The sequence below is a fragment of the Caretta caretta genome, chromosome 28, assembly GCF_965140235.1.
Source record: "Caretta caretta isolate rCarCar2 chromosome 28, rCarCar1.hap1, whole genome shotgun sequence".
Lineage (NCBI taxonomy): Eukaryota > Metazoa > Chordata > Testudines > Cheloniidae > Caretta > Caretta caretta.
The window spans coordinates 4852470-4878582 of NC_134233.1; the positions used below are offsets into that span (position 1 = coordinate 4852470).

The 26113-nt window shown below is 47.3% G+C and overlaps 1 long non-coding RNA gene across 2 annotated transcripts; it reads left to right on the forward strand.

Annotated features, from left to right (window-relative positions):
- Positions 1-1234: 1234 nt before the first annotated feature.
- LOC142070295 (uncharacterized) lies at positions 1235-25901 on the forward strand. Of its 2 annotated transcripts, none has more exons than XR_012666260.1 (5): positions 1235-1324; positions 6495-6728; positions 11886-11986; positions 24191-24251; positions 24459-25901. It is a non-coding gene; the product is annotated as an uncharacterized LOC142070295 (long non-coding RNA). The 2 variants fall into 2 exon arrangements; XR_012666261.1 differs by having other exon boundaries at positions 6637-6728.
- The last annotated feature ends 212 nt before the right edge of the window (positions 25902-26113 follow it).

Consider the following 26113-nt stretch of genomic DNA (forward strand, 5'->3'; position numbering starts at 1 on the left):
AAATGATTACATCTAAAACAAAATCATAACATGCATTCTAGAGCCTAAACATAACTAACATATAATCCTCTTGCCCAAATCAGTTTATCGCATCCAAAGTTCTTTCCAGCATTTTCAACCAAGCCCGGCTGAAATTTCTTTTTCATGAAGCCAATGTGCTATCAGTTTACTTCCTAGGGGAAGGCTGAAGGTGTACTTCTGTACCCCTTATTATACCCCCCAAATTTCATTGTCCTTACATGTAAACAGGGCATTTCCCTGCTGGGTCACTTCTTCCTGTAAATTTTCTCTCTTTGAAGATTTCACAATCCTTTTTTAACATTTGGCTCAGACTGTACATGGATGCCCATTGTGAACCATTTACATATAAACAGACAAATGGATAATTATTTCTTGCATGAAAGAAAACCTGCTTTTCACCTTTCTGATGACCAGTCTCTGATCACAGACCTTAAGAACATATTTTTCAATGTATACATGTAACTCTTTACACAATGTCTGTACATACATTTTGAAATCATTATGATGACCAGTGTGAGACAGGCTTTCATTAGAGACCTTACATGACATCCTTTGGGTGAACCCAGGGGATCCCTATACTCCTTTGCCCTCTGCTAGTTGGCATCCAGAGAATCTTTGGTCACAGTGCTATGTAACTCCAAAGTATTATAACTAACTAATTAATTATTATTAGATAGGGGAGAAATACTGAACTAGAGGGTGCTTGCTCTCGCGATTCAATCCTGCATAAAATATCACTTAAGAAGCTGCATATGTACCTAGTTAAATAGATATATAACATGCACAGATGACAAGGTCTAGGTAAGTCCTACACCACTGAAGTCAATGGGAGTATTGCAGGATTGGACCCTGCATCTTCAGAGATCCGCTTTAGGAAGAAAGAGAATATATTTAATATTAGTCCAATGGACTGTTCTGTAGGCTAAGAAAAGGGTTGAAAAGAGTTTCCACATATAAATCAAATACTTCTGTAAAATGAGTAGCAAGAAAATAAAAGTTAAAGTGAGGCAAAGCAAAACCTCCTTTTTCTTTTCTTTGCTGAAGCCAAATAATACCATCTTGTGAATAACTATTATTCCATGCAAATTTTTGTGATGATTTAAAAAAAAAAGAAAAGTGGTATCATTATAGGCAAAACCTGTGATAAATAACTGGATCTTGCTAGAACATTCATTTCAATAACATTTGTTCTGTCTCCCCATGAAAGGCATAATGATTTCCAATGAGCTAATTCTTCTGAAACTTTCTTCAGAGGTGGACTATAATTCAGAGAGAGGTTTCAGAGTAACAGCCTTGTTAATCTGTAAGTCTGCATGGTTTTTTGATATTTTAACCCCTATGTAACTAAGTGTACTAGATGTCTGCTTGAAATCAAAGCTAGCTCTAAGAGAATTCCAGGGAGAGCATAGGGAACAGTGCTTCTGCTTTTTCAAACTTGGTTTTGAACCCAGAAATTCCTTACACATTTTGAAAATATTATTGAATTAGAAACAATTAATACATATTGTCATCATATTGTGCAACCAATTCTTAAACTTATGACAGCCTTACTCGCTGTACTAAATTGTGTTAAAGGTTCCATTCATATAGTATATTGCTCAGTGCTAAAGAGCAACTAGTTTACCTCAAAAAAAAAAAAAGATTCCTGGATGTTAAACTAATATTGGCTTTGGGAGATGCATTCCTAGCTTCAATATATTTCACATAATTATGGCCAAAGACCATTCTTTAAGCATGGACAAACAAAAATAACCACTCCACTTCTTCAGATGCTTTTTCTTAATCAAGAAACCAAAAAAGTAAGGAGGACTCGTTTAACCCAGCAGGAGGGAGAATATTAACATACTTGAGTAAATTATCAGCCATTACATTTTTTTTCTTAATAAGATTTATTTAGACCATATAATTAATTTTTTATGTCTGATACCAAACATATAAGCAGGTATATATGAATTTAGGAGAACCCACAAAGTTCCTCATATATATATTTTTTGAGAATAAGCAAGATTGTTTCATTCATATATCAGGCAATTTCCAATTGACTAATTAAAGATTTTAGTCAAGAAGAGCTTTAACTGAGGTAAATAATTTTATAGCATTATGTTACTTATGAAGATTGTTTTGATTATCCAGGATCAGAGAATGATAGGAGAGAGTTGCAGAATTTTTTAAATATTCATGTCACTTAAGCAAATTTGAAATATACAACTCTGATAAAAAGAGGAGTGAAGCAGTAGACGTGATTAAGGCTACAATTTAGTTGCGGAGGTCGTGGAAGTCATGGAATCCATGACTTCCAGCAATCTCTGTGACTTCAGCTTGTGGTGGTCGGGAGCTGCAGGGTCCTCCGCTGTCTGCAGGGGCAGGGAGCTGCCAGGTACTCTAGCCTCTGGCGGCTCCCAGAGCTCCAAGCTGCCATGGGCAGTGGGGCACCTCGCAGCTCCTGGGCAGCAGGGTACCCTTGAGCTCCCAGCTGCCATGGGCAGTGGGGGCCTCCCAGAGCTGCCAATGGCAGGGGAATCACCACAGCTTCCGGCTGCCGCGGGTGGTGGGGAACCCCTAAGCTTGTGGGCGGTGGTGGCAGGGGAACCCCCAGGCTCCCAGCTGCTGCAGGCCCCCAAAACTATGGGTGGCAGGGGTATCCTGCAGCTCCCGGACCCTGCGGGCCTCAGGGGAACCCCCGAGCTCCTGGCCACCACGGGTCCCTGGAGCTGCAGGTGGCGGGGGTACCCACATCCTTCAGCTGCTGTAGGTGGCTCCTAGCAGCCACCCAGCTGCCCCACTTTAGGCAGTGTGGGGACCTGAAGATCCAGATCCCCATTTTGTCACGGATAGTTTTAGTAAAAGTCTGGGACAGGTCATGGCTTCTGTGAATTTTTCTTTTTTGCCTGTGACCTGTCCATGACTTTTACAAGAAATATCCATGACAAAGTCTTAGCCTTAGACATGATTTATTTTTGTTTTAGCAAAGCTTTTGACTCAGTCCCATTTGACATTCTCATAAGCAAACTAACAAAATGTGCTCCCGATGAAATTATTATAAAATAGATGCATAACTGGTTGAAAAACCATACTCAAAATATAGTTACAAATGGTTTATTGTCAAACTGGGATGATGTATTTAGTGAGGGTTCTTCAGGAGTCTATCCTGAGTCCATTACTATTCAATATTTTCATTAACAACTTGGATAGTGGAGTGGAGAGTATGTTTATATAATTTGCAGATGATGCTAAACTGAGATGGTCAGGATTAGAATTTAGAATGACCTTGACAAATTGGCAAATAGGTCTGAAATCAACAAGATGAAATTCAATAAAGACATATGCAAAGTACTACACTTAGGAAGGAAAAATCAAATTCAGAACTACAAAATGGGGTGTAACTGACTAGGCACAAATACTGCAGAAAAGGATCTGGGATTATAGTGGATCACAAACTGAATATGTGCCAACAATGTGATGCAGTTGTAGAAAAGGCTAATATCATTCTGACGTGTATAAGCAGGAGTGTTGTATGCAAGACATAGGAAGTAATTGTCCCGCTCTACTTGGCATTAGTGATGCTTCAAATGTGTCCAAATTCAGGCATCACTCTTTAAGAAAGATGTGGACAAATTGGAGAGCGTACAGAGGACAGCAAAAAAATGATGAAAGATTTAGAAAATCTGACGTATAAGGAAGGATTTTAAACAGAGTATGTTTAGTTTTGAGAAAAGCAGACTGAGGGGGAACCTGATACTTGTTTTAAAATATTTTAAGGGCTGTTACAAAGAGGATGGTGCTCAATTGTTCTCCATGTTCACTGAACGTAGGACAAGAAATAATCAGCTTAATATACTGCAAGAGAGATTTAGGTTAGATAGTAAGAAAAACTTTCTCACTATAAGTATCATTAAGTACTAGAATAGCCTACCAAAGGAGGTCTTGGAATCCCCATAATTGAAGGTTTAGAGGAGCAGGTTAGACAAATGCCTGTCAGGGATGGTCTAGGTATACTTGGTTCTGCCTCAGCATGGGGAAATGGCCTTGATTACCTCTGGAGGTCCCTTCCAGCCCTACATTTCCATGGTTCTATGAAAATTGATTCTATAAAAAACTATTCTATTGACTTTATACTCTCTGGCTTGTTTTACATTCTGACAAACAAGGCGCTTGTCAACCTTTTTTCTCTTTACATAGCATCTTTCTTTAATTCAGTTTACCCTCTCCCTTCAGCCCCCACCCAGTTTGATCACCATAGGAAGACCATTACATTTTCTTCTGGCTGTAGCTAACTTTTTGAATAAGCAGTTAGATGCAGTCCTTTTTGTGAATATTTTTTCCAATGTGTTTGTTTAAATATAAGATTTTGTTCTTTGCAATTCACATCTTTTCAACATAGCTGTCCATTTAATTTCATATAGATTTCTAGTGTGTCATCTCATGACAAGTAGTATTCAGTTTCTTTTGCAATATTATTGGATCATAGGGCTGTTGTACTGCATTTAGTGTTATATTTTCATCTTGTTTGCTGAAACAAGCCAGAAAAAGATCATCATTACAGTATTAGACTGTATAACTTAAGTTGGAAGAGATTCTTATCTCAGGAAAATTTTTCGGCGGCTATATAATAAAATAATCTGGCATTACCAAATAAATCTTTCTATACATCCACTTAAACAAGATGTCCCATTACTTTGTTTACATTAAAGTAATCAATTAAATTTTATTGTAGATACTGACATTTGTAGCCAGACAGCCAGCCCCCCCCCCCCCCCCCTCAGACCAGCATTGCTGGAAACACAGGAGGAAGCCGGAACTGGGCACTTAACATATATTCCAGCACAGCCTTTGAAGCTGTGAAAAGCACAGGTGTGCTGCTACAATGTGCCTCTGGGAACAGATACGACGATTAAGCTCACAGCAGGCAGAGGCCCTGTGACAGACATGGCTCTTAGCCCCTACTAAATAGCGTGATGCACACACACCAACATCCTAGGTGGGAAAATATTTACCCTGATAAAAGAAATGTCCAGTAGTCGAAACTTATTGTTTCTCTCCCTTGCAAGTGTAAACTACTCTTGCGAAAGCTGGCGTCACCCCGACAGACCAGCCTCAATTTGGCATAAGAAAGGAGAAAGAGAATAAAGGAGTACAGAGGTATAAGTAGGGGACCTACAGCACCATGATTTTTGAGTGCTTTTCACTATCTATCTGCTGGTCAGATAAGTGACAGCCTCCCAAGGCTTCTGCAGCTAAGAGGGTCCCTACGCCTTGTCCCTTATTCGTCTTTCCGCGGAATTGAGTGACCGATCCTGGCTTGGCACCGCTGGAATCGAGAGATGCAAGGAGGGTAAGAAGCACCCACACCTGATCTCCTATCTTTAGTGTACACATATTTTGAAATAGAGCTCTATACTTTGTTTTCTTTCTTTGGGATTGTGGCTTCAGTTTTGTAACTTGTTTGTGTGTGTAACATCTCTACATTTAAATAAGTAGGCACTAGCAATTTTGTAACCACATGATTAGAATCTAGCTTAATAAATTTTGGTAACCATTTGTGCATAAGCCTGACTTGTTTTCTCTGGTTTACTGTAACGCAGCCAACACAATTAAAGAACCTCAGCCGTTTTGGCTCTAAAGTCTGGCCATTAGGTGAGAGTACGAAGAGCCTAGCGTTGAGTTGTGCCGCCTCCACGGGGCAAACTCTTGGGGCACCTGTCAGTCAATCCTGGCTGCCCGCTGCGAAGGAGCTCTGAGCTCTAGCAGTTAAAGTCACGGGTGGTTAGGACCTTGGGGCATCCGTCAGCCTAGCCCGGGCTGCCCGCCGCGAAGGAACAGTGCGTCCTAGCGGTTAAAGTCACGGATGGTATAAACGGGCATAGCTGGCACCTCACCAAACATCCTTGGCCGTCGGCTAACAACATTATGTATATTTCGTCCTCTATGGCCATACTTTTCAATATCTAAAATTAGAGCACATTAAAGGGTACTGTGAGTGCTTAGCACCACGGAAAATCATACCACTAACTGAGGTGCCCAAATATGGAACTTAAGGTATTTCCTTTGAAAATTTTGGCCATGTTGCTTTTGGCAGAACTTAAAAAAAAACAACAACCAAATTGCCCTTGTACAAAACAGCAAATCCGGCAACACATGTTCACCAACATTAACCAGCCAAAAGAATAAATTTAACAAAGAAATAATTCACCCTCTCCAACAATACCATCTCCTCCCTGTGCTGATTTCGAGAATCTGTCTATGTATGATTAAGCATTCTGTTTGATGCTGGGGGCTCTTGATATGTATTTATGTCAGACTGCAGACTCCACTCTGAATGTGGGGTTTGCTGTCTTCTCTGTTGTTCCCTTACTTTCATGCTGCTCTGCAATTCCGAGGGGTAGTGGCATCGGACTAACAATAGTGGGTGATTAAATCTGGATGGTCCTCTATTGAAAGAGAAATACCCTGTAAAAATGGCTTTCTTTTCCCAGGGGAGAGGTTGCCTGGCAATTAAGTCACATGGGTCTGCTCATCCTTTTGAGGCTGATTGGGAGGTCATATGACAGGAGACTGGGAGGTTATAATTTAAGGGCAGGAACTGCTCTCCTCAGAGTCTTTGGCTATTTTCATCAGTTCAAGCCAATGGAAGCTGTTGCAGGAGCCTGATGTTGGGGGAACCCTGCCTACCTGAACACAGAGAGACCTTAAGAACTCCCAAGGGAAAGGTCAGCTGCATTCTGGATTATTTGTTGTTTTCTAAATATCTGTGTTTGCTTGTGCCTTATCTCCTATGTACACAGTAATAGTGTAAGAAACCTTTTGCTAAGCCTGTGTCCTACCATGTGTCTCTGAAGAGGTAAACTGTAAACCAAAAGGCCCAGTCCTTCAGTGGGATACTGGGGAATGTGCAACAGCTGATGGGGAGGTTTACACTAATTTCAGGACGTAGGGAATTGGGCCATGGTGCCCATATTTCCAAAAGGGGCATGAGACACAGCATCTGGAGCGCATGCCGACAGACAAGGGATTGGCAATGTTTGGCATGTGGCCCATCAGGGAAATCTGCTGGTGGGCCAGGCAGGTTTGTTTAACTGCAGTGTCCACAGGTTCAGGCAATCACAGCTCCCACTGGCTGTGGTTTGCTGTTCCAGGCCAATGGGGGCTGTGGGAAGCAGTGTGGGCCGAGGGATGTACTGGCCGCCACTTTCTGCCACCCCCATTAGCCTGGAATGGCAAACCATGGCCAGTGGGAGCTGTGATTGGCCAAACCTGTGGACCCTGCAGGTAAACAAACAGTCCCGGCCCTCCAGCAGATTTCCCTGATGGGCCGTGTGCCAAAGGTTGCCGATCCCTGCTATAGACCCAAAGACCTACAGACCTAAAATCTGCCCAGCCCCCATAAGCTAAGGGCTTATGGGATTCATTGTTTGATTCACCTCACAGCAGTCTGGCAAGTGTTCAGCATGGGGAACTTGGCTTCCTCAAATTCTGAGCAAAGAAAGCATTATTACTACAACCTGAATATCAGCAGATTAAGGTTATTTAGGACCAAGGTTGAGAATGAGTTCCAAAGTTTGGGGGATCTCATACAAAAGACACTGTCAGGAGTGCCCTTCCTTTTACACCAAAGAATTTACAGCTTAAGCTCCTTTTTTGATTTCAGCTATGGCAGAATTATGCAGGGAGAACGATGCAATTCTTGTAGGCCACACCTCAGCCATTTAGAATGGCATTTAAAAAATGCCTACATAACATAGGAGCACAAATCCCATTGCCTTTCAATGGCACTTATGCTTCTAAGTCACTTCTGAAAATCCCACCTGATCAAAATTGGCACATTAAATTCCATTCAGAATCAAAAGGTAGCTAATGCAGATCATGAAGTGCAGGTGTGATGTGCTAGCTGATCCGGAATAAGTAATGTACAGTGTAGTATGTTAATGTTTTATTGTCATTTGGCCTTCATAAAAAGATTTTTTAAAAATAAAATCATAACATAACAAGTGAGCTGATGCACGAGAATTCATTTTTTACTGGATTTAAAGTATCACCACATGTAAAATTCCACTGCAGTCATCTAAAGTGGAGCTGACAGAGGGATGGATCATGGTCGCTGATTGGTCCTGTTTCATTAATATTTATTGGCTTAGTTTCCCCCTCCCTCTCACCTTGTGTAGTCTTTCACACTTGTGCAAAGTGAGTGAAATGGGAGTTAACTCATGCCAAATTGGAATGGTAGCGTTTTTCACACACTTGGCACTCAGTTTGGAGAGGTGTAAATTACTTCACAAAATGAAAGGCAGTGGAGACTTAGGGCCTATGTCTTTAAACTAAAACTTGCATTCAGGAGGAAGAATAGGGTGAGGAGTGTCTGGCTGCAATAGGATTTCAGTGGGAGTACTGTGGAGGCAGACGCTGGTACAGAAGTCTTTCCCTAATAAAACAAGTATAAAAGCAGGTGAGAGGGCATAGCCAGGTATACGGTGTTGGTTTGAGGCATTGGGGACTTTTTCCCCCCATAGTAGTTCATGGATGCATGGGCTTGGTGCTCTGGAACCATTGAATGAAGTTCAGGGCTTGTCTACGCTTCCGCTTAAGTTGATGTAACTTATGTCGGTCACGGATATGAAAAAGCCACCCCCCGAGCTGTCCGCACCGGCGCTAAGTCAGTGGGACACACTCTCATTCTGTCATAGCTTCCACCTTTCGCTGAGGTGGAGTAATTATGCTGACAGGAAAGCGCTCTCTGGTCTTCATAGTGCGTTTACACTACTGCCCTACATTAGCGCAGCTGCAGTGAGTCTGGTGAAGACTAGCCCCCGGACCAGGACCCTCTTGCAGTGTGACTACCCCTCGGGGCACACTCTCACTAGGACAAGCCTCCTGGGCTTCAGCTTCTCCTTGGTCTGACCTCGGAGCATTCAGCATCCCTGTCTCACGCCATAAGCTCCCTGCAGTGAGCCACCTGAATAGGACACCTGGGGAAACCTTACACGCCCTCCAAAGGGGCCATGCACCCCCGACTTCAGCAGTCAGGAGTGACTCTCAGCCAGCGGTGTAAAACAGAAGGGTTTATTAGTCGTCTGGAACACAGCATAGAGCAGAATCTTGTCAGCACAGAAAGCAGGAAGTTACAGCAAAGTTCATCTTGAGGAGACCCAGAGCCATGGGCTGTCCTCCTGAGACCCAAACCAGGAGTCTGACCAGCTTCCAGCAGTCCACCTGCAGTCACACCCAGTTGCCCCTCCTCCATCCTGTATGCTGTTCCCCAGGCAAACCGGTCACCTGGCCTCCACCTCCCTTTGTTCTCCAATTCCTCCAGCTGGCTCTTGCAGAGGATGCGGCCCGGCAATCAGTTGCCAAGATACATCTATTGTCTGGTCCCAGGGAGCTAGAAGGCACTTGCACCTTCCCTCTCGGGGTATCTGCAAAGGTCACACACCCTTATCCCACCACCTAGATACTTGTGCAACACATAGGGAAAACTGAGGCGTGCACAGTATTCATACAAACACTAAGACACTTTCCACTTCATCACAAGTAGCCATTTGTCCTAAGTACCTGTGTCAGTCTTTCTCAATGGCCTGTCCCTCAGATCTCCCTGACACTGTTTAGAAAGGCTGCAAGCTTTGGATTCACCAAGGGCAAGTGATACCTGACCAACCTGATTGCCTTCCAGGATGAGAGAACTGGCTCTGTGAATATGGGGAAAGCAGTGCATGTGATATATCTTGACTTTAGCAAAGCATTTGATACGGTCTCCCACAGTATTCTTGCCAGCAAGTTAAAGCAGTATGGATTGGATGAATGGACGATAAGGTGGATAGAAAGCTGGCTAGATTGTTGGGCTCAACGGGTAGTGATCAATGGCTCCAAGTCTAGTTGGCAGCTGGTATCAAGAAGAGTGCCCCAGGGGTCAGTCCTGGGGCCAGTTTTGTTCAATACCTTTATTAATGATCTGGATGATTGGATTAATTGCACCCTCAGCAAGTTTGCAGATGACACTAAACTGGGGGGAGAAGTAGATACACTGGAGGATAGGGAAGGGTCCAGAGTGACCTAGACAAATTGGAGGATTGGGCCAAGAGAAATCTGATAAGGTTCAACAAGGACAAGTGCAGAGTTCTGCACTAAGGAAGGAAGGAAGGAAGGAAGGAAGGAAATCCCATGCACTGCTACAGACAGGGGACCGACTGGCTAAGCAGCAGTTCTGCAGAAAAGGACCTGGGGATTACAGTGGATGAGAAGCTGGATAGGAGTCAGCAGTGTGCCCTTGTTGCCAAGAAGGCCAATGGTATATTGGGCTGTATTAGTAGGAGCATTGCCAGCAGATTGAGGGAAGTGGTTATTCCCCTCCATTTGGCACTGGTGAGGCCACACCTGGAGTGTTGCGTCCAGTTTCGGTCCCCCACTAGAGAAAGGATGTGGACAAATTGGAGGGAGTCCAGCGGAGGGCAATGGAAATTATTAAGGAGCTGGGGCACATGATTTATGAGGAGAGGCTGAGGGAACTGGGGTTATTTAGTCTGCAGAAGAGAAGAGTGAGGGGGAATTTGATAGCAGCCTTTAACTACCTGAAAGGGGGTTCCAAAGAGGATGGAGCTAGGCTGTTCAAAGTGGTGGCAGATGACAGAAGAAGAAGCAATGGTCTCAAGTTGCAGTGGGGGAGGTCTAGGTTGGATATTAGGAAACACTATTTCACTAGGAGGGTGGTGAAACACTGGAATGGGTTACCTAGGGAGATGGTGGAAACTCCATCCTTAGAGGTTTTTAAGGCCCGGCTTGACAAAGCCTTGGCTTGGATGATTTAGTTGGTGTTGGTGTTGCGCTGAGCAGGGGGTTGGACTAGATGACCTCCTGAGGTCCCTTCCAACCCTGATATTCTATGATTCTAAGCTGGTCCCTGGTATCAAAAAGGTTGAAAAACACTGATTTATGTAATCAATCTTACTTACTTCCAGGTATCTAGAAAACCTCCCACAGTCCGTTGGCCCATGTTCCTTCTGTGCATGCCCTCTGTACATTGATACAAACGTGGATAAATAGCATGGAAGGTGTGAGGGGAGACACATTTGTGATGGCAAGAAAGCTGCTGCATGGACACAAACTGAATCCTGAAGAAGAGGTCTATGTATGCTTGAAAGCTTGTGTGTCTCACTATCAGAAGTTGGTCCTCCCCTACCTTGTCCCTTCTGTGTAACTGTTAAGTGATTAAGGTGATTCGTGCCTGTCTCTGGGTCATAGTATGGACTAGGAGGGAACGCTTTCAAAAAGTGCCTGTGACTTAGCCCCTCACTATGTTCAGTGAGTGTTGGGCTCTTAAGCACCTGCCAACCTCTGCACTTTACAGGGCCAAGTGCACTGTAGTGCAAATTGCATCCTTAACTCCAGACATGTTTGTTTGAGTTTGATTTTTTTCTTAATCCAGCAGAGATGGCCTTGGAGTATGAAGGTAAATGCAAAAGGATTTACTTCAGAATGCCGTGCTTCTGCCAATCCTTAGCATGTCACTGCTGTACAACTCGCTAATTTGGTAGCTTCAAGGGTTTTTATAGTAATGTTTATTTCCAGCTCACTGTTCTGCATAAGTATAGTCATTAATATGTACTGGCCACTCTGCCCTACTGATTGCGCTTTCCTCATTTTTAATTGAACATTCCACTCACCCAAAATCTGAAGTGAATTTGGTTGGGTACACACAGTGAGTGCCAGCTTAGCAGTTTAGCATTTTTGTCTCGGCTATTAAAAATTGATGGCTTAACCCCGTTAGAGGGCAGCTCCATTAGCTAGTATGCTTCCACTCTTGTTAATTGTGTTGATGATGAACTTAGATCTTGTTTTACAGAATGTTTTCTTTTGTCTTTTTATTCCTTCTCTTCCAGTTGATGCTTTGGATCCAGAGAGGTTAATACAATGTCCCTATGATAACTATCATCGAATCAGGGCCTGTTGGTTTCCCTATCATCTTATAAAGTGCAGGAAGGTAGGATGCATCCGATGAAGTGAGCTGTAGCTCACGGAAGCTTATGCTCAAATAAATTGGTTAGTCTCTAAGGTGCCACAAGTACTCCTTTTCTTTTTGCGAATACAGACTAACATGGCTGTTACTCTGAAGGTAGGATGGGATGTTAAGGTCTCTAATGCACTTGGGAAATCATATTTTTGTAAATGCTTATGCATGGTGAGCTCGGTATGCTGTGCTGCCTTTTGCTAGAAGGATGCATTCACTTGCTATTTGGCTGGAAGAAGCCGTCTTTATTTCATATTTATATCGCTCATCCATTTACCACTTCGTAAAAGCATCCAGTTCATATTTAGTAATGCCCTTCTGATCAGTGCATTTACCCTGAAGAAAGGCGAAACAGGTTCTTCAGAATACCTAGCTCAGTGATGGGATCCTATTCTCTTCCAACAGTTCATTCATGGGACCAGGGTATTTACTTCCCACTTCAGGCCATGGAGCAAATGCAGCCAGTGTTAGATGGATGCCTTCTGGCTGGCCAAAGCAGAAGTGATCTGATGTTGCAGTTAATTCTTTACTTTGCAATCAGAGCAGGAGAGCTGCTAAGCCATCTTTTTTTATATTGCTAATAACTCTATTCAGTGTACATCTGTCTGAAACTCCCTCTTCTCAGTCTTCTATCCTGGGCGAGAATGCTGTATTTTTAAGAGGAGAATCTGCTCCTTTCTTTTGTCCTCTCAGTTTAGTATCTTATTTTAAGCTCTCCAGTGCTAGTGTATATTAGTTGTACTGGTATAAGCACACTTATACCGGTATAACTGCATCCACGTGTTAAGATGATGTCCTGGTATGATTGTATTGGTTAGGAATCACACCCCTAGCCAACATCGCAATAGTGATAGAAAAGCCATGCAGAGCAAGCCTGAGCAGTGGGTTCGTCCTCTTTGTATTCTTGCTCTTTTCTAAGGGTAAAGGCTCTTCATTCAGTGGGGGACAGTCGTGCTCTTCTATGTCCACACTAGTTTACCTGTACTGGCAAAATGCTCCCAATATAGACGTGGCCTCAGCTGGAACATTGAGTAACTTCCCTCCTGTTTCAGAAGGGTTAAATTAACTGCAAAGACTTAAGCTCTAGCGCAGGCAGAGACTTATCATAGAATATCGGGGTTGGAAGGGACCTCAGGAGGTCATTTAGTCCAACCCCCTGCTCAAAGCAGGACCAATCCCCAACTAAATCATCCCAGCCAGGGCTTTGTCAAGCCTGACCTTAAAAACCTCTAAGGAAGGAGATTCCACCACCTCCCTAGGTAACACATTCCAGGGCTTCACCACCCTCCTAGTGAAAAAGTTTTTCTTAATATCCAACCTAATATCCCCCACTGCAACTGGAGACCATTACTCCTCGTTCTGTCATCAGCTACCACTGAGAACAGTCTAGAGCCATCCTCTTTGGAACCCCCTTTCAGGTAGTTGAAAGCAGCTATCAAATCCCCCCCTCCTTCTTCTCTTCCGCAGACTAAACAATCCCAGTTCCCTTAGCCTCTCCTCATAAGTCACATGTTCCAGTCCCCTAATCATTCTTGTTGCCCTCCGCTGGACATTTTCCAATTTTTTCACATCCTTCTTGTAGTGTGGGGCCCAAAACTGGACACAGTACTCCAGATGAGGCCTCACCAATGTCGAGTAGAGGGGAACGATCACGTCCCTCGATCTGCTGGCAATGCCCCTACTTATACATCCCAAAATGCCATTGGCCTTCTTGGCAACAAGGGCACACTGCTGACTCATATCCAGCTTCTCGTCCACTGTAACCCATAGGTCCTTTTCTGCAGAACTGCTGCCGAGCCTTTCTGTCCCTAGTCTGCAGCGGTGCATGGTAGTCTTCCCTCCAAAGTGCAGGACTCTGCACTTGTCCTTGTTGAACCTCGTCAGATTTCTTTTGGCACAATCCTCCAACTTGTCTAGGTCCCTCTGCATCCTATCCCTACCCTCCAGCCTATCTACTTCTCCTCCCAGTTTAGTGTCATCTGCAAACTTGCAAACACTAATCCACGCCATTCTCCAGATCATTAATGAAGATACTGAACAAAACCGGCCCCACGACCGACCCTTGGGGCACTCCACTTGATACTGGCTGCCAACTAGACATGGAGCCATTGATCACTACCCACTGAGCCCAACAATCTAGCCAGCTTTCTATCCACCTTATAGTCCGTTCATCCAGCCCATACTTCTTTAACTTGCTGACAAGAATACTGTGGGACACCGTGTCAAAAGCTTTGCTAAAGTCAAGGAATAACACATCCGCTGCTTTCCCCTCATCCACAGAGCCAGTTATCTCATCATAGAAGGCAATTAGTTTAGTCAGGCATGACTTGCCCTTGGTGAATCCATGCTGACTGTTCCTGATCACTTTCCTCTTGTAAGCAGAATCGGGATGAGCTCCACCCTGACATCTGGTGGTGAGGTGTGGCAAGTTGTGGAAAAGAACTTCAGGGGCCGATCTCATTTGCATAGGCACACCCAGCCCGCCTAGAATGAGGCCATAGCTGCCCAAATGGTCACTTTGGCTGCTGTGGGATCCCCATTGTCTCTGTTATTGGGGCAGGAAGAATAAATTGTTATTACCCTGATTATGGGAATCAAGGACAATGGAACTGTACTTGGCCTTTTGTTATGATGGAGGGACTCTCCATCAACTAAGTTTCACTCGCTAGGCAAGGAACATGGGTCCCAAAACTCTGTGAAGGGAGAGAGGCTGGGGACAGGTATTAATACTTGGTGGTATGCCCCCCTCCCCCCCTTTCGTGAGGGCCTTACGTGCTAATTGCACTTCTTCCTCTTTCCACTATAATTTTGATTCCATTAGGAGTCTAGTTACAGGCTGCTGAGCTGAATTCGCTTTGGGCTAATGGTGCACCCACACTGAGGCTCCCCTACTACAAGCTGAAATCATGAAAGAGCTAAACTTACTCAGAGCTGAAATCACTGAGTGTTGTGTTAAGTAGTGGGGGAGGCTGAAGATATATGGTGGAGCAGTTGCGGGATGGCGAGCGGAGCAGAGCGGCTCGGGGAGCAGAGCAGTTTGTTGGATGCCTAGAGCAACTCATGGGGTGGCTGGCAAAGCAGAGCCCCATGGAGAGGTGGGGCCATCAGCTTTGGACCATGTAAGGTGCCCCTTAACCCCAGTCTCCACCCAGGTTGGGAGGTAAAACTCTGCAGATAAACTTTTGAACTCTGGGGCTGCCCTGACCAGGGACAGAGACTTTTGGGTCGTTGGACTTTCGGGACTTTGGGTGATTTTGAGTTGCTGAACTCAAGAACCAAAGGGAAAGGACATGCCCCAATTTGCTTGGGGTGGGTTTTTTGCTCATGGGTTGTGTTATGAATCCTGTTGGTGGTGTTTCCCCAACATAATGCCACATTGTTTCTCTCTGTTATTAAAAGGCTTTTTGCTACACTCAGACTCTGTGCTTGCGAGAGGGGAAATATTGCCTCATGGAGGCGCCCAGTGGGGGTGGTATATATTTGTCCCAGGTCACTGGGTGGGGGCTCGAGCCGGTTTTCCATTGTGTTATTGGAATGGATCCCCTAGATACTGAACCCGGCCCTTGTTGCTGCCAACTCTGACAGGCAGAAAGGTTACACTTATGTTCTTAAGATACAAAGGCTGACTTTAGAGAACTGGCCTGGCGAGCAGGCCCCCGCTGCCCCAGCAGCAGAGCCCTTGCCCCACCCGCAGAGTTCATTCTCCACATCACAGCGTAGAGACCCACCTTGTGGGACTCAAACAGCTGCACCGATTTGGCTCAGACATTAGAAGAAAACCACTCGCCACCTTCAGGCGAACGCCAGGTGGCGAAGCTCCAGGCCCGAGGTGACAGCATGAAGCAGAGTTCAAATCAGAGTCCTGGTGTTACCGTAACACCGGCATGGCAGTCGGTGGCAGGTTGCCAAAGCTCAGGCTCCAGGACCCGCCCTGCCCTCACCCTCGAGCCCCCTTATCGGCCAGGAAGAGGCTACAGATAACGAGGGTGAGGGATCAATGAACAGCAGCCGCCCTCTATCCCACACAGGCTCACAGACGAGCCCGTGATGATGTTAACAGCCACCCAAGGGACAAAGGGTGTTGGATCAATGGGACCCAGATTCCTGCCAGGGCAGCCATCTCCTCTCACCCCAGATTCCTGCCAGGGCAGCCATCTCCTCTCACCCCAAAGCTCTGGCACAGAAGGAAAGGCTGCCTGGGAGAACCCCTTGGCAGGGAGCTTTGCTCAGGACGCAAGGGTCCCTCTGCCGGCTCTCATGCAGGATGCCCACTGAGGCATGGGGCAGAAGCAGTCAGGTTAATCCAGCTCTTGATTGCCTTTGCACTGCAGCAACAGCCTCTGAAGACTGATCAGCAAGCGAGGCCACGCCCTGATAATGGGGCTGGACAGACAGATGCTGTGTGGAAAGGCCAAGCAAAGTGCCCGTGGCCTTCCCCACCCCACCAGCCCAGCCTTCCCTGCCAGGCATCTGCCAATCCCAGCCTAGCCTTTGCGCCTCCTAGCCCACCGCCCATGCCCCCCATGTCTCAGCCCCCCAATTTTTCCCACCCAGCACCTGCTTCCCCCAACCCAGCCTCCCGCAACCAACACCCCCTCAACTTCCCACCCAGTGCCCGCCACCCTCCTTCCAGCACCTGCTGCTGCCACCGCCCCACCCCCTTCCCCACAAGCCTTCCCTGACACCCTCAGCCAGCCTTCCCTCCGCCGCCCAATCAGTCTTCCCCACTTGCCACCTCACTCTCTCCAGCCTGCCCTGCCCCACCCAGCATCCCACCCCACAACCCACCCTTTCCCACCCAGTGGCTCAGCTAAGCCTTGCAGCTCCCCTCATTAACACTGTCAGCTACTTCAGAGGACATCTCTGTGCTGGTTGTTGCTAACGTACTTTGGAGCTAATAGGCACATAGAGCCCACCATCTATGCAGCGTCACCAGCTTCAGAGCTCAGAAGTGAGGCCCCCAAAATCATGGGATTACAAAACTGATCAGTTTGGATTCTTTATTCATCCCTCCATGGAGCTGCTGGACTGTGCTCCCCAGCCATGAGCGCTGGACACTGACTTCATTGGCTAAGGAAAAACTGGAATTCTCACAAATTCACATGACTCCAGGAGCTGGGACTTTAAGAAAGCCACCAGTTCTCCTGAGAGTCAGTGACCTTGGCTGTGCTCAGGGGAGGCTCAGCTCTGTTCCCAGGTGCCCAGCTGTGCCCTGCTTAGGAGCACTCTGTCACAAGTGTGATATTGGGGAGAAAGGAGCACACAAGGGGCATGGCCCATGCCTGAGAGACAGTTGGACACATTTCCATGTGCAGCATCAGGTTTAAAACCTACCAGAGCATAATAAAGTGGGAATTTTCTGTAATATTTTTAATTAATTCTATGCATGCCTCAGTTTCCCTCTGCACTTCACACTGTTACCCAATGGGTCCAGAGGGTTAAAATGCCCATGGGGCAAAGCAGGAGACATGAGGTTCCTAGACTTTCAGAAAGCCTTTGACAAAGAGCCTTTGGTGGGGGTCCTAAGCAAAGTAAGCACTCACGGGATAAGAGGGAAAGTCCTCTCATGGATCAGTAACTTAAAAGACAGGAAGCAAAGGATAGGAATAAATGGTCAATATTCAGAATGGAGAGAGGTAAACAGTGGTGTCCCCCAGGGATCTGTACGGGGACTAGTGATGTTTAACATATTCATAAATGATCTAGAAAAGGGGGTAAATGGTGATGTGGCAAAAAGTGCAAATGATAGAAACTTACTCACGACAGATAAGTCCAAAGCAGACCGTGAAGAATTACAAAGGCATCTCAGACAACTGGGTGACTGGGCAACAAAATGGCAGATGAAATTCCATGTTGGTAAGTGCAAAGTAATGCTCATTGGAAAACATAATCCCCACAATACATATAAAATGAGAGGGGTTTATCATATCAATGATGAGCTGTTACCACTCAAGAAAGATCCTGGGCTCACTGTGGATAGTTCTCTGAAAGCATCTGCTCAGTGTGCAGCAGCAGTCAAAAAAGCGAACAGAATGTTAGCAACCATGAGGAAAGGGATAGAGAATGAGACAGAAGATGCCATAATGTCTCTATATAAATCCATGGCATGCCCACAAGTTGTATACTATGCACAGATGATTGACCCATCTCAAAAAAGGTATCTTAGAGTTGGAAAGGGTACCGAGAAGGGCAAGAAAAATGATGAAGGGGGTAGAACAGCTTCCCGTAGGAGGGGAAATTAAAAAGACTGGGACTTTTCACAAGCTTGGAGAAATTGACAACAACGGGAGGTCTATAAAATCACGAGTGGTGTGAAAAGAATGAAGAAGGAAATGTTCGTTCTCTCTTCACATGTCAGAAGAACCAGGGGGTCACCCAATGAAATTTATCGGCAGTGGGTTAAAACTACCATAAGGAAGTACTTCTTCACAGTGCACAGACAAGCTGTTGAACTCATTGGCAGGGGATGTTGTGAAGGCCAGAAATACAGCTGGGTTCAAAAAGAATGAGAGAAGTTCCTGGAGGACAGGTCCATCCATGACTATTAGCCAAGATGGTCAGGGATGCAACCCCGTGCTCTGGGTGTCCCTAAACCACCGAACACCAGAACCTGGGACTGGATGATGGGGATGGATCACTCGAAATTGCCTTCTTCTGGTCATTCTCTCTGAAGCGTCTGGCCCTGGCCACTGCTGTAGGGGCATTGGCACCATTTTTATAGTGGAGGTGCTCAAAGCAACTGAGCAAAACTAAATGCACTATATGAGGGAAACCACTTCAAGCAAGAGGGTTCTGCCACACCCGCAGCACTCCTAGTTCCAGCACCTTGGCACTGCTGGAAGACAGGATACGGGCTGGATGGACCTTTGGTCTGACCCTGTATGGCCGTTCTTAAGAGGTGTTGGGTCACGCTGTCTGAAGTTGAATGAATGGGTCATTAAGGACTGGTTGAAACTGACCCGTGTCAGTGGAGGATCTGAAAAGACAAGGGGAGGCCCAAAAGCCAGGGCAGTCACACTTAGCAACCGAGGAGGAGATTTCCCCCACCTCTCTGCAGGGAAGCAGAGCACAGGTCCCCCAGCCAGCAGTTTTATAGCCCCTCAGCCCAAGTCAGCTGACCCAGGCCAGCTGTGGGGTTCACTGCAGTGCAGACATAGCCCCCCCACCCACCCACCCACCCACTCACTCTCCCCGCCCGCTCCCAGAGCTCAGTGCAGAGTCTAACAAGTGCAGAACACCCACTCTCCTGAACCTGCTGCTGTCTAGGACCACAGGAACTGCCAGGTGGAATCAAAGCCAGGGTCCCTCTTGCCCAGCAGCTGGTGCGAGCCCCACGCTGATGGCATCTCTTCAATCGTGGCCTGGCCTGGAGCTGCAGGGTCCAGGTCTTTGTTCACATTAGGGGCTGTGTCCACACACAACACATTAGCTGAGAAGGGCAATGCGAAAAAGAGACTCCAAGTGGGGAGCAGCGACCTGTGAGGAGAACTGCTCAGGGAGTGACCTCACCCCTGCACAGGATGGCAATGCCTGGTGGGAGGCAGCGAGGTGTCAACTTGCTCCTGTGCATGAGGTTTGTGCCTTCGGCTGCAAGCTAGATGCAAAGGAGGATGCTCCAGAAGGCCAACAGCCTTAGTGAGAGCTGGTGCCGGGCAAAGGAGGGAACTCAACGCCCCAATAAAGCAGCCCCCACGCTGGGCAGATCAGCCACAAGACAACTGTGAGATGGACGCTGACTGCACCCCCAGAGGGGCTGACAGCATTGCATGCCGCTGTTCAGACAGAAGGGGGAGTTGGCCACAGACAGGCTTCTGAAGGCAGGAGATCTGCCACCCTCCTTAGCTGGAGTTGGGGCCCAGGCTGGCATTCCCAGAAGCACTGGTATCTGGCTTGGCATTCATTCTGCCATTTTCTCTTTTCAATTCCATGCCAAGTACACTTTGCCCTGGTGACAGGCCCCAGCAGAACGGGCACTGCCGGATGCTCCCCATCAGGAACCAGCATCCGCCCTTCCAGCAGCAGCAGGAGCAGGAAATGCAGCTGCAGCAGGGTGTAAAGGCCGGGCTCCTGCTGAGAGCTGCGCAGGGCGTCTGGGTGGGAAGTGCCAGGCATGTCTCTCGCATAGCAAAGGAGGCAGCGTGTCCACACCAGCTGTGAGCAGCAGCCCGAATACCCAGGCTCTGCTCTCGCCTGGCCGTCAGTGCGTCCGCATTGCTGCCCATGCACTAGGACACAGGGGGCCTGGCACAGCCAAGCTGGGCTCCTCACACACAGCCGCCCCTAGGTTAGCTCCGCGGGCTGCACGAGTGCCCGTTCCCGAGCACGTTTCCTGGCCCTGGACCCACAGCCTGGCACTCAGGCAGCTCGCCGGTATGGTGGGCACCTGTTATTAATACTCGGCCTTTCATCGGAGACGCCGCGGCCACCGCAAACCTGCTACTGGGTGCAGCTCTGCCAGACCTGGCCCAAAGCAACACGCTCAAGGGGCAGAGTTAGCAGTGGACACAGGGGAGCAGCCTCTCGACTCTCACCTCTCAGGCTCTGGCCTTCAATCCCCTTCTGCCCCACCATTACTCAGGGTAACAGATTCCCTCCCAGGCTCAGGGAATCCTGGCCTTTCATGCACATTGCCCCTACAAAGGCAGATGAACAGCCAGGCCTTCTCTGGAACCATGTAGGTCAAACCAGATAAGACACGGGGGGTTGTGGAGCACCATCTCCCCTGGTGGGCAGGGGACCAGGACTCCAGGTTGTCATGCTCAGCTCTGCCACCAACTCCCTCTGTGACTTTGGGAGAGTCATTTGGCCTCTCTGTGCCTCAGTTTGACAATCTACAAAACACGCCTAATACAAATCCGGGGAAGCGTGCTTTAAGGGTCAGCTCCCAGGCAGGAGAGGGGAGAGCCGCATTGAGAAGGCCGGAGGTTGTCGTTCTCTGCAGCAGAATCACAGGGCACAGCAGGGGCTTAGCGCTCTCTAGGCCTACAGGACTCAGACCGGGGGTCATGCTGGCGTGTCTGAGAGCTGACGATGATCAGGAGCCACATGGCTCAGAGAAGCACAGAGATCTCATGGACCAGTTTCCAACTGGCCAGGCTGCGCCTTCACTCTCAGAGCCATGAGCCAGGCCCACTGTGTCACTAAGGCAGGGGTGGGCAAACTTTTTGGCCCGAGGGCCACATGGGGTTGTAAAATGGTATGGAGGGCCGGGTAGGGAAGGCTGGGCCTCCCCAAATAGCATGGCCCCCACCCTTATCCACCCCCTCCCACTTCCCGCCCCCTGACTGCCCCCCTGAGAATCCCCGAACCATCCAACCCCCTGCTCCCTGTCCCCTGACCGCCCCCTCCGGAGACCCCCGCACCCTAACTGCCCCCGGGACCCCAACCCCCCCCACTCCCTGTCCCCTATCCACACCCCGGGGGAGGGGAGGCAGCAGGGGAGGGGCCGGGGATTGGACAGGACAGTCCTGCGGGCCAGACGTCGTTTGCCCACGTCCTGTCCGGCCGCCTGAGCTCCCGGCCGGGGAGCGAACCCCGGTCCCTCCCCCGCAGCCGCTCGCCCTCTGCCCGCTGCTCCTGCCATGGAGCGTTGCAGCGGCGGGACCGGCTCCGGCGAGCGGGGGGCGGGATTGGATGAGGGGCAGGGGTTTGCGGAGAGAGTCAGGGAGCCGGGGGCGTTGGATGGGGGGAGGGCGGTCGGGGGAGGGGCCGGGGCTCGCCTCCTTGGCCGGGAGCTCAGGCGGGCCGGACAGGCCGGTCCCGCAGGCCCTAATTTGCACGTGTTGGTCGCAGGCCGGGACTCAGAAGTGAGGGTTCCGGGTGCAGGGGGAATGGGACTGTGCAGGGGGTCCAGATGAAGGTGGTTGGGGGTCAGCAGGGGAGGCTGGGTGCTGAGGACTCAGCATGAGGGTCCAGGTGCTGGGGGGTTCAGTGGGATGGGGGGCTCATTTGGGATGGTCCAGGTGCAGGGGGCTAGTCAGAGCATGGGTCTGGATGCAGGGAGGGGGAGCTCAGCACAGATCCAGATGCAGGGGGGACTCTGTGGGGGTAGGTCTGGATGCAGGGGGTCTCCATCCCTGCTGAAGGCAGCAGAGAAGTGAGGGTGTCAATCCTGCAATGCCCCTAGAGCAGCCTTGCAACACTCCCCCATCCCCTTTTGGGTTGGGGCCCCCACTATTACAACAGCCTGAAATTTCAGGGGTAAACTTCCGAAAATGTGGAATTGTCTTATTTTCAAATCCTATGGCCATGAAATTGACCAGAATGGACTGTGAATTTGATAGGGCCCTAGTAATAACAGAAAGTTTATCGCTGCTCTACTCAGTCTCATAGTGTGCTCCATCGCAAACGTGACAAAACCCAATACAAGAATACCCCACCAATTATGGGTTTTGCTCACAAGAGTGAAACAAGCCTAATCGAGGAAAGCATACACTCATGCCCACACAGCCGTCTCAAATAGATAGATTACTCTGCGCTTCACCCCACATGTAGTGAAGGTTGCCAGACATGTTCCATCAAAGGCCTGGCTGCAATTCAGCAAAGGATAAAATAATACCATGTGTAAAGCACTGAAATCCGTCTGGATAAAAGGCACCAGATGATCATAAAGTGTTATCAAGAGTCACAACCACACATCTAATAACCAGAGGACTAAACCTACTAACCAGAGTTTGCTTCAAATGATTCCTTTCCTACTCAGTGGAGTCCAAGGGCTGTGCTGTGGTGGGAACGCCAAATCCCACCCCTTTTACTTCACTACTGGTGGAGGAGAAGGGCTTCCTGCTCAGGTGTTGTCCCTGAACGTTATTTGAGACTCACACATTTTTCTGTTAGACTTGGCTACAAAGTGCCTCTTTAATTTGATGGTTTCCCAGTCTGCTGAGAAGAATGGAAACCGTCTTCTCTCCAAGACACAAACCCATCCCTGCTGTCTAGTTAGAGGGAACCAATACCATTCTCTCCATCCGTCCATCCCCATTCTCTCCCATCCCTATCAGCTGCTTCTTCCCTTCTCTCTGAGTTTTCTTTTTCAGGCTATAGATACATTACAGCTCAGTGCGGATGGGCAGAGTCCCTGTGTGTTTCTGGAGAGGCTCAGCCCTGGCACTGTGTCAGGGTCGGGTGCAGCCTCACCTCTGAGTCCATGTCTCAGGGGAGGCGCGGGGCTTCAGGGTGATCTCCCACCTCCATACAGCCAGTTGGCGACTCTTGCCCCTGTTGCTGCACCCACCCTGCAAAGGTGTGGGGATGACACAAACAGCTGCGGGGAAGCCGTGGGAGCCTTGGCCAGGACTGCCATTTAGGGAGGGTGGAGGGGCACCTCCATCTCGAGTTCCATACCAGAGGCCTGTTCGTGGCACATAGTCGGAGCTCTTACCTGCTGCGCCATGCAGGTGCCCTCCTCCAGCTCCTGTGGTCTATTTCCTCCACTGCACTAGGGTGTCTGGGGGTGGGCAGGCAAGGAAGAGGTCAGTCGAGGGGTGGGGGTGGGGAAGCACAGGGGCCCTGGGGATGGGGGAGGGAGAGAAGCAGAGAGTCCCCAGTGGTGGGACAGCTTCAGAAAAATCTAGAGAAATTCTGCTCCTAGGTTTGATATTGTTTTATCGTCTATTTAGTATGAACATTTAATTGCATGTCATGGCTTGGGCTTTTTGGCAAGCAGCATATGGAATGCTTAAACCTTGATTATGTATCTTAGATTATCCTTACAATTGGATGTCTCTGAAGACCTTAGATTGAACTGCTACTGTACATAAGAGAGCCATGATAAGTGCATCTTTTGCTCCACTTTCCACATTTTAAAATGTGTCTAGATTAGGAAAAATTGTCAGGGTTAGGTAAACCTCATGTAGATGCAAGGGTGTAGTTTGTGGGGTGGGAGGGTTGCCCCTCCTCCCCAAACTGCAGGCCTCGACAGTTGTGGAATTTGCGCATCCCCCTCCCCCCATGCAGAGTCCTGTTGGCCTGACTGAAGCTGGCCCCCCAAATGTAGAAGTCAAACTATGCCTATGTGTAGACCTTTTACCTCCAGTGAGCTGGTTGCGGTTGATTGCCAGGTACTCCTAGAATTAACCCACTAAAAATTCTACCAACGTTACCAGCAAATGAAAAGGATATCATTTCAATCCCATGGTATTCTTATATTCTAGCATTGATTAAATCCTTTTGTTTCAGATCAGCCCAAATGAAATTGAAAGATTTTCAGATTTCCCATTGTCAAACAAAACACTGAAAGGTAAGTACACCAACAGTTCTTCGGAAAGTATTGGAATAAAAGACCAATTTTCATCAGTCTTCTTCATTGGCTGTTTCAGGAGTTTTTGTTTTTAAATATCAGAGTTCCAAGATAATGTTGCCACCTGCAGTATTTTTCCTTATGGGAAAATGTATCATTATCCAAGGCAAAAAGTAAGAATCTTTTTTTTTCTCTCCCAAATACTAGGTTTGCAAGAAGCACAGTATCGCATGGTTACTGAGATACAGAGGCAGACCATAGGCTTGTCGTTGCAAGGTAAAGATGTACTTGGAGCTGCAAAGACTGGATCAGGCAAAACCTTGGCATTTATTATCCCAGCAAGTAACTGACCTTCTCATTGGAAGCTTGAGCTTACGTAAAGTGAAGGTATTGGACAGTAAACAGCATATTTTGGTTCACCTGGGCCAGGAGGAGACGTATAATTTGACTGTAATATTTGTTCACGTAAAGCTATGAGAGACTGACGTACGTATTGCTGTCTGAGGTTTTGTAAGATGGCCTGGGTATATTTTTGTCTCTAGAAATGTTTTGACACTTTGATATCTTGTTCTGACATTTTTATTAAGACTGATTTTTTTTCAAAAAAGTTTTTTCTTGATAGTCCTTTACCCATATAGTTGTCTGCTAAAATTATTTAAAACTGAATGTCTGTATGGAATAAGTGTAAAATTGATCAAGGAACCTCTTTACAATTAATCTTCACTAAATATGTAATACATTGTTCATTGTAGGTTAGGCTAGAGTTCATGAAAATGGTTTGCAAAATAGACTGAAAATTGGCTCACAACCAATATTCCTTATAGGATAAAAGTTCCTAGTGGTTCAGCTGGAAAGTTAGGCTTTGCATTTATTTTCTTTAGTATTCTAGAAAGGGATTTTTCAAGTTGGCATCTAAATTGTTCCCTCAATCAATGGTGATCAGGTTGGGAGGGCTTAATTTGGTTTTAAATGATGAGATTAGTGATAAGCATTCAATGTAGATTATTAGTTTAGGGCCCAATCCACTTGCATTAAAGTCAATGACAAAAGAGTGGGAACAGAAATGGGTATTTAGGCAAGCTCTCAGAAACCGGAATGTGCTTTATGCTAGATCTCATTCATGCTGATTCGGAAATAAATGTCTAAGTTTTGGAAGGGGGTGGGGGGAAACAATCTTCTGCATACTGTAGAAAGGAAAATGAGGTTGCTTAATTTATATCAGTAATTGAGAACTAGAGCTCTTGAAACAATTGTATGCATTTTGAGGTCCACGCATTTAAAGGGATTTGTAGAGAAGGGGCCTAGTGATAACTGGGATTTAGTGTCATATAGAAGGAGGTTAGAAAACAAGTTTTGTTCTCCTGTGTGGCTGTGGAAATCACCATGAGTAGGGGTATCACGTCAGCTCTGGTGAAATCCTTTTGTTGTACAGCTGAACACAACAATTTGACAGCGTGTGAATCTGTAATAGCAGAAGTGGACCTGCATCATGGCTGCTGTACCTTTAGTTGGAGTGCTCTGTTTCAGCCATGGTACTGCCTTGTAGGTGTGCGCCCAGTACTGCTAAGGGCATTCTACACCCAAAAATGAAAAATTCTGTGCACAATATTTTAAAATTCTGCAAATTTTATTTGTTAATTAAATGTGGAGGCTCCAGCACAAGCCACTGGCTGCACAGAGGTGGGAGATCATTGTGCAGCCGCCTCCTCCTCCCGCCCCCAGGGGACACGGACTCACCGGTGAGGCTGTACCCAACCCTGACACAATGCAAGGATTGGGTCTGCCCCAGAAACACCCCAGAGTCCTGCCCCACCATGCCAGGTGCACCAGGTGTGGACAGGGAGGCTCACAAGGCGGGATCC